The sequence below is a fragment of the Phascolarctos cinereus genome, unplaced genomic scaffold (genome assembly GCF_003287225.1).
Source record: "Phascolarctos cinereus isolate Bilbo 61053 unplaced genomic scaffold, phaCin_HiC Scaffold_2;HRSCAF=192, whole genome shotgun sequence".
In the NCBI taxonomy this organism is placed as follows: domain Eukaryota; kingdom Metazoa; phylum Chordata; class Mammalia; order Diprotodontia; family Phascolarctidae; genus Phascolarctos; species Phascolarctos cinereus.
In genome coordinates, this window is record NW_027555625.1 from 104,043,204 (window position 1) to 104,052,931 (window position 9,728).

At 37.5% G+C, this 9,728-nt stretch overlaps 1 pseudogene; it reads left to right on the forward strand.

The window, feature by feature from the left end:
- The first annotated feature begins 610 nt into the window (after positions 1–610).
- LOC110215088 (ATP synthase peripheral stalk subunit F6, mitochondrial pseudogene) lies at positions 611–931 on the forward strand (annotated as a pseudogene).
- Positions 932–9,728: the final 8,797 nt, after the last annotated feature.

A 9,728-nucleotide genomic window follows, 5' to 3' on the forward strand; every position in this document is an offset into this window, starting at 1 on the left:
TCTTGGAGGTTTTGTGTCTGCAAGCAATAAGCCTGGCATAAATGCTTGCTGAGTGGAATTGTTAAGATTAAGGGAAAACAAGAATTAGATGGTAATAGCGTGGACAGCTACATGCTATAAACTTAAAACAAACAGGAAATTGGAATCTGAAATCATTGCAAAAGGCCATAAACACAGAAAAAGGAAAAATTCCTTTCTACCCAGTCTCCTCATTCATCCATGCATTATTAGGCCACTCTAAGGCAAGATGACTACCAGAAGACTCAATGTCAACAGAGTAGAGCACTTCTCTGAGCGGGAACAGTTTGTTGCTAACTTGAAGGGAAAGTTGAGCCAACACACTGTTGGCAACAGTGGAGTAGAAAAGGAGTGGGTAGCTTTCAGACATTTGGTGTACAGTACTTCGTTTACTCATCTGAATCAGAACACTTGTAAACATCAAGACTGGTTTGATGAAAATGATGGAGAAATTCAGAAGCTGCTAAATGAAAAACGAGTACTCTACAGGGTTTACCAGCAGGATAGTTCATCCATCTCTAAGAAGGCAGCATTTAACTCTATCAAAAGTAAACTAGAGTGACTGTGACTGAATGGTCAGGTTAGGATCACCATGGCTCTTAAAAGGCTCTCCAGGTTTTTATCTCTTGTCCAGTCTGCAACTTCACTGTATTTTTGAAGGAACATTGGTGTTATACATGTTGCATGTAATAAGGAACTTCATCCTATTAAAAAAATCTTTGTAGACAAGATTAGAGAATAGAAATCCAAGAGTCAGGCAGCTGGAAGACCTGTTAATATAGGTCCTGAATATCAACAAGATCTAGACAGGGAACTATTCAAACTTAAGCAGATATATGGGAAGGCAGACATGAATACATTCCCTACATTCAAATTTGAAGACTCCAGATTTGAAGGGGCACCTAACCCCTAGTCTTGAGGAGTAACTACAGAGTGTATCTTGCTACTTGATTACTTGTCATTAATTAGTTGTATAACTAATCAATAGTAACAATAAATTTTAATTTCACTTTCAAAAAAAAAAGAAACTAGAAGCAAAGCTTAAAGATGCAGGATTCTTGGCTCAGTGAGAAGGCAGATGAAATGCCATTTTACTGTGATAGTAGCAATCCAAAATGCTTTTATAATGCCCTGAAGGCTATTTATGGGCCAAAGATATATGGTGCATCTCAACTACTCAGTGCTGATGGAGCCACCACAATTGATCAGTGGTAAGGACATGATCCTGGATAGATGGGCTGAACACTTCCACACTGTTCTCAATAGACAATCATCAATCGATACTGAAGCCATTGACCATTTAGCTCAGGTTGAAGTCAATCCTTCTTTAGCCAAATTTCCAACTGAAGAAGAGGTTTTGAATGCCATTAGGCACCTCATGTGTGGCAAAACACCTGTTGCTGATTCTATTCCAGCTGAGATTTACAAGGTGTGGAAGTCTGCTGCTCATACAAAGCTGACTGAAATTTTCTGGGTTATATGGTAAGAGGAGGTTATCCCCCAGGAGTTCAAGGACACCTCCATTGTCCTTCTCTATAAAGGTAAAGGAAATAGATTGTCCTGTAACAATCACAGGAGGATCTCTCTCTTAGTCATTGCTGGCGAGAATCTTGCCAGAGCCCTCCTTAATAGGCTGATCCTTCACCTGGAGGATGGTCATCTATTTGAGAGCCAGTGTGGCTTCAGAAAGGGTCAAGGAATGGCGGGTATGGTGTTTGCTCCCTGACAACTCCAGGAGAAATGCCAGAAACAGAACAGAGGTCTGTACACAGTGTTCATCAACCTGATCAAGGCCTTTGATGCAGCCAGTTATAAAGGCTTATGGAAAATTAGGTCAAAATTTGGTTGTCTGAAGAAGTTCATCAGTATTGTACATTAATTTCATGATGGCATGTTTTCCTGTGTTCTGGATAATGGGCAATGCTCTCTTGAGCTTTCTTAGCCACCAATGGAGTAAAGCAGGTCTGTGTACTTGCTCCCATGCTTTTTAGCATATCTTCAGCAATATCGTCAGATTCCTTCAATGAGGACAACAAACATGGCATCATGGTAAGTTAGGTCAAATCCCCATTCTGGTATGTTCCCCTAGCTGTTAATCTCCAATGATTAGCATCCCAGATCCATTTAATCAATTAACAGCAGTTAGCTTTGACAAAAGGATGTTTAAAGATATAGTAAGAACAGAAGGGCACATTTCCCTTATACTACCTTGGTCCCTGGGGAAAGGGGACTCAGTTTGTAGTTTCTCCATACCATTTGTCTCACCAAGTTCACTTCCAAACATGGCAGGGTTGATGGATGAATGGGTTTGCATTTCTGCTGCTGCTGCGGTAGGTCAAACAGGTTATGTTGGTCAAGAACAAACCCCAAACCTAAAATGTTTTTTAGAAAGAATTTTATTAAGTCATTTGGCAGAAGAGAATTGGAAAAAGGTATAGTTTCCTCTTGAGTCTCTGTGAAATTTATATTGTATGGAGTTCAAACTAGGGTATAGGGTGAGTGGCCTGCATGTAAGTAGGTTGCTTGAGATGTATATCAGCAGGTAAGTATGAACATTCATTTGAGCAAAGCCAAAACACAAACTATTGAGCAGGGGGACCCAAGACATAAGTGGATCCAAAACAAGTTTTAGCATTCAAGCATTCCTTCTCCATCTTCCCCAGGGGATCTCTGGGGTCTCAGTGGCCCCCACCTCACATTCTGGGTTAAGCAATATCTAACCACATAAATATAGGTTCAAACAATATTAATAAATAATAAAGTGCTTTCCCCATAGTCACTAGGGACTTCACTTTTCAACCTCTTGCTTCTGGAACATCCCAGTTCCCGGACTTCTGGTGGCTCTTTCTCCAGGTTGTAGTTATCTCCATTGTCCTTCATCAAAAGCAGGAAAGAATGGATAGGAGCACCAGCAGGGCCATTTGCTTTCAGCGTCATGCAGGCTCTAGGGGAGAGAGGGCCCAAAGTCCCTTCTTGCCCAGAGGTCCTAAAGTAGTTAGTCGTCCTTCTTCAATGAGCCAGGTCAGAAATAGCCAGAGCTAAGATTCACTCTATTTGGTAGTACCTTTTGATTGTACTCCAGTTCTGGCTCCACAGCCAATCAAAAAGGTTTCCTTTTACTACATAATTAGCTGAGCAGAAACAGTTACAGAATATATATTAATACTCCAAGTTGAGAAACAGGGCACCTCTGTTACAAGTCATTGTGCTCTTCTAGAAGCAGGTTTTTCAATGCAAAGACCTTCTTCCCCTTTCCCTCTATTAAAACAATAACAGTGATAACTAACCTTTATACAGCACTTTGAGATTTGTAAAACACTTTACATGTATTATCCCTTTTGATCCTCACAATAATCTTATAAAGTAAGTGCTATTGTATCCATTTAATCCTGAAAAAAATTAGGTCACACAGTGTTTGAGGTCTGATTTGAAGTTAGGTCTTAGTCTAATGCTCTAGTCTATCCATTTTGCCACTTAACTGCCTCAGTAATTGTAAACATGGTACTTTGGGTAACCTACTTTCTTATTAAATGTTCAATTCCACAAATATTTATTAAGTACCTACTATGTACAAGACCCAGTTCCAGGTGTTGAAGATACAAAGACAAAAGCTAAACAATCCCTGTCCTCAAGGATTTTACATGCCATTGGGGGATACAGTAGGTAGACAGATAATAAAAAATCAAGATAATTGGAGGAGAGGGGACACCAATAATTGGGGGAACAAGAAAACCTTCCTATAAAATGTTTGACTATTTTAATTTTCAAAGATGTTCTCCTTTAGAACATCTTTTTACCTATAATAAATAGTCTTGCCCTGCTCTTTTGGATATTTTCTAGTTCTTGCTAGCCTGTCTGTCCTTTTGATGTTATCTTGCATTTTGGTGTCTGTGACCTCAATTAAATCCAATCTAACAAACAGTTACTGAACACTTATTATGTGCAAAGCTCTATAGATGGCCAGACAACCAATTTGTCTTCTGGGCATAAAAAGATAAAATAAGTCTATATTGGTAACTGCACATAGTGAGTGAATCCACTGACCATACTACTTTTCCCCATCTTCCACCTTCATTTCTTTCCCCATACTTTTTATCCTTTATTTTTTTCCTTCTTCCTTCATCTTCTCAGCATCTTTCATTCATGCCTCATCATTGTCTTTCAGGACTAGACCACCGTGATATCTAGTTGTTTGTCCTGTTAATTTCCTCTCTGTAAATTCTGTGGATTTTCATTTTCATTTTAATTCCTGTTCTCATAGGCCATGCTGCTTCTTATTTCCCCCCTTTAAATATACATTTAATCCCAAAGCAGACATTTGTAAACACCTTGAAGGCATGTAAACCCATAATATCTGTTACAGTCTATTGCTGGGCAAAGAAGTAAAAACCAAGTGAATGATCATAATACTAGAGTGGCAAAATAGTTTTATAGTTGGATAGAATGAGTTTTTGCAACTAATTCAATTATCTGAATTCATTGATCTAGATCTAGAATGTATAGGCTAAAATGATGTAACAAAGATAACCCTCACTCTGAGTGCACTTTTCAGTAGCTTGTCAAAACAAGAGCTCATGGTAGTCATGTTATTTGACTCAGGTAGAACTCAATTAAGCAAATATTTCTTGATGAAAAGGAAAATATTCCTCGTGTTTATTACACTATCATAAAGAAGTTCACAAATTTGCTTTTGCACTAGAATCTATGATGCCAAGAACTCTGAATTCACTCCTTTAGGAAAATGTTAGTATACTACTTAATGAAATTTGCTCAGGGAAAAATCTGACCCTGAGCTACTTTAAATCTGAATAAGCAATGTTGGCCCAATATTAGTTCTCTTTTGTAGTAGTTTTGCATGTTTGCATATGTATGATGCCACTTTAATTATGGGAAGGCTGGTGGAGTCCATATCTTTTTTGACTCTGGGAGTTTTAATAAAAGTAGGCAGTGTTTGCTTTCCAAGGACCAGCTTAGTTGAATACAGAGAGGCTTATCACCAGTAGACTGGACACTTGGTGATGAATTTTTTTAGCCATGGCAACCTCTGAAGCCAAGAAAAATTTTAAAATGTCTCTCAGTCCTGTGCCCTGTGGTATCTGTGGCAGAGTGATAGAAAAGGAAGGAGAGGGGGCCAAGAATCACACTATTTAAAAACCATTTATAAACATCAACGTAACTGTTGGAACGCTATATCTGAGATCCTTGCCCAATGAGCAATGAGGGAACCTGCTACCAAGATGAACTGAGTCATATCTCACATTAACATTCTCACCAAGAACAAAACCAGAAAACAAGGAAGTTGTAGCTAATTGGAAGAATGGTTCAAAGTTCTTGGAAATGCAAATGAAGGAGTTGTAGGAGATGACTTTTCCATGCATCCTAGGTGGTGGGATAGTAGAGTGCTAGACCTGGTGTCAGGAAAATTTGAGTTCAAATCCTCAACCTTGAACACTTCCTAACTATCTGACTGGGCAAGTCACTTAATCTCTTTATGCCTCAGTTTCCTCTATTGTAAAATGGAGGTAATAATAGCAACTACTTCCCAGGGTTATTATGAGGATAAAAATTAGATAATATTTGTAAAGTATTTTTCAACCTTTAAAATACTATATAAGTACTAGCTATAATCATTATCCAACATCAGTGAGAAACATAATTTTGTGGGACATTTTGTTATTTAATTTTGCATCAATTATAAAAAGTATTTGCAAAAAAGGTCATAATGAAAATAATTGCAGCCTATGTGCCAACATCTGCTACAGGAGAAGAAGAGGTAGAGAAATTCTATGAATAACTTGGTAAGAACCTCTAAATTAATCCAACTTACACTTTAGTGCTTGGTGGCACCAATGGAAAGATAGGAACAGGTAGAGAGAGTGAAAAATATATTGAAAATTATGATTTAGTCGTAAAGAATGATAGAAGTCGAAGACTTGTAGATGACACAGACACCTCACAGATAGACATCATAAATACTTCAAGAAAAGAATCAAAAGGTACTGAATATAGCAAGAACTAAATAACATCACAAAAATAAAATTGAATTTATTTTTATAGCTAGAAAATGACTTGTCACCATTGTGGAGTCATTCCTGAATCAGTTGTCTTTTGTACAGTCATATCACTGAATTATTAGAGAAAAAATAAACAAAGCTATAATAAAGAATAAAAATTTAAAAAAGATTTGTATTCAGTTAAAATAGCTACAACAACACCTACTTAAGGCATCAACTGTTGATGTAGACTTATTTCTAACTCAATTCTTAAAGTTGAAAATAGGATGTGGAGAGGAGAAAGGACAATGACACCAATTATAATAATTTCATGCAGCAATTAATTTGATATGATCACCATAATGAAGGATCAAAAGAGCCCCAAAATTGCCTTGGTTGGCAAGCACTTGATTCATTTTACAAGTAGAGAGATATGACAGCCAAATGCAAAACTGATTTAGAATATAAATTCACTTGCAACATCTTGTGGTAAGGATTGTGGGCGATTACAAGCATGAAAGAGAAATGACAGAAGATAAATTTGTTTAAAAAAAGTTTCTTGAGAGACCCAACCAAGTAAAGTCATCTTGAGAGCATTATATGATGAAACCAATAAGACAAACAATAGATGAAAGATATAAAAGATCTACAAAGATTTTTTTTTTATTAACAAACTCTTCATCATCAAGGAAAATGGAGCCACCACACTTAGATTCTAACATCATAGCCCTGAATGTAATTATGAAGGAGGTAAAATTGGCAGAGAGAAGAGATCCCAGAAATTCCTCAGGATACCCTAAAATTCTCAGGGGCAATGTAACCTGTTTGGCCTTGAGAAGTCCAGGCCAAATGCATATACATATATTATAAACATAAGCACATTTTGATGGTAACCTCTTTGGTCAGGGATAGAAAGTAGTGGAGTAATAAATGGCAGCTGTTTAAAGACCTTAGCCATTTTCTCTTTAATCATAGAAAAGTCTGAGTTTGAGGTTTACCTAGTTTGTAATAAAAGTCACATTTGTATAATGCTTTTCAGCTTTGTAAGTACTTTCCCATATGTTATTTCATTTCTCCTCACAACAGCCCTTTGAAGTATGCAGAGAAGGTGTTTAATATGTTCGGTTGTACTGGCGCCAGTTTGAAAGCCGATTGTTAAATTTTCATTATAAGAATTTACATTTCAGCAAATGCTGCAAATCAGAGCTTGACCTATTGTTTCGTTGATTATTTAAACTTAAGAAATGATGGAGACAATGTTAATAATGCAGAACAAACTGCCATTAGCTTGACCCTAACTGGCTCTGCTCTTCTTTGAAATTTGCAAGGTTGGAGACTCCATTGCCTACCAGGGGTGGGGAACCTGCAGCCTCAAGGCCACATGTGGTCCTCTAGATTCTCAAGTGTGGCCCTTCGACTGAATCCAAACTTCACAGAACAAATCACTTTAATAAAATGATTTGTTCTGTAAAACTTTGACTCAGTCAAAAGGCTGTACCCAAGGACCTAGAAGGTTACATATGGATTTGAGACTGCAGTTCCCCATCCCTGCCCTAGATGTAGAATGAAAAAATAAAGAATGAAAAAGTCAAGGAGGTCCCATTTTCCAGGGGCCATGTAGCCTCACAGTCCTTGCAGCAGTTTCTCACCATCCCATCACCAGATGCAGCTAACAATATTGAATCAAAGAGGGACAAAGAGAGATGGAATGGAAGCTAACAGTCTTGGCTATGTAGCCAATAGAAAAATCCCAACTGCAAGGAAGGCCAATTAGAATAAGCTAAGGAATGTTCATACATGCTCTAGTCTTTGAAAGGCACTCTCCTTCCACATCATCATGATTCTCCCAGGAACAGTCCCCTAGTGTCTTCTGAGATAACTTGATGGGGTCTGCACATTTGCCAGACCCCCATTATGGTGCTAAACTAAAAGACAGGACAGGAAAACAGTGGAATTTACATCTCTTATCAGAGTGCCATTGAATTATTGGTTTGTTTCAATAGAGGAAATGAACCATATAGCAGACACCAGTTATTATAAAACATAATTTGAGAGTAACTTATATGAGTAGGAGTAAGTGAAAGAGTTGAAAGGGACTGAAAGGTTGCCTGGTCTGTCTTTTGCCCTTTGGTAGGTAAGATGCTGTACTGAACCTTAGAGGAGTTAAATCACTCGCCCAAGGTACATAGCTTGTTAATGGTGAAGAAGGGAGTAGAACTCTGGCTGCTTATCTCTTGATCAGACCTTGATGATCTGGTTCATCATAGGTTTTATGTGAAAACACTGAGGTCCAGAAGGGTGGTTTGCCTAAGGTCACACTTACAAGTAGGAGACTTATGTTGGCAGCAAATTCACATTTTAAGGGCCAGCCCCTCTTCAAAGTCAGATTTTATAGCTCTAAATTCTGTAATCCTTTATACACACTCCCCAACCCCAGTAGATAACAGTTTCTATACTTGGCCTGCTGCTGATCTGAGCCATTCCTAGCTTAGGCCACTCCAGTGATTCAGGTGCAGAACTGGAATGAAATTAAACAATTGTGGACCATATAAAATTCAATTAAAGATTTATTTATACGACAATAAAAGATGTTGAAAGGATACAATCACTGATTCAGATGGACTTTTCTACCTTTACCCCCTCATTAGCCAAGGTAACAAGTGCTCAATCAGGTAGATGTATTGACTTGATTGACAGGAAGAATTCCATTGAGCCTGAAGAGACCTGATTACTAACAGGCTAGGATTTTCATATCTCGAGATACCTAGAAGTCAAGCCAAGATTCAAACCTTAATCTCCAGAAAAAAATCAAATTTGAATTACAGCTTCCTTGCCCCTTTAAAGAGAAACCAACCCAACCTATATCAAACAAATGGTGCTCTTACCATGCCTGCTATGTAAAGCCTTCAACAATCTTACACTTTTACTATTTTTTCTTCATTTTACTCTCTTCACACATGCTTTATCTATGGTCTGTAACCTTAGTGATGCTACATTGGATTTTTAAAAACATAATATATCCTTCAGATAATTCATCTGTATTATATAACATATACATGCATGAAATGCTTTAAATATAGAATTTATAAGCCCCGTGTCTCTATTGGTAAAATTCTGCTTGGAAAGTGAGGAAAGTAATTCACCAGTAGCTTCTAAAGTGAGGCAAATTAGCCTCCTACCCCTTTCCTATACACAATTTCACATATTCTATGTTAAAATCTCTGCATGGGTACCACACCATGTCTGGAATGTACTCCCTCTATTCCATAGAATCTTTAGTTTCCTTCAAAGTACATTCCACGTACTAACTCCGATTTAAGACCTTTTCTAGTAATCCTAATTGTCGGTGTTTCCTCCCTCTTGAAATTACTTGAAATTTGTATTGTGTTTGTGTATCCACATACATATATGTCTTGCACATAGTAGGCACTTAAAAGTTTGTTGAATTGGATTGAGTACCTGGCATGCAGCTGCCTAGAACTGATGAGTTTTCCCATATGCTTTTAATGTAAAGTTTATTTTATAGTCACAGTTTAGGAAAATATTCCCTGCTGTGTTTATGTACCATGGAATATGTTCATTAAGTGAGAAGGCCAACTCTGTGTTGAATTTCCTGGACAACTTGCATATTGCATAAATCTAGTCTTTTAAAAAAATTTGTACAAGTTTTTAAGACATTACTGCCTTTCTTTTTTTCCTTTTGTACAAATGCTGACA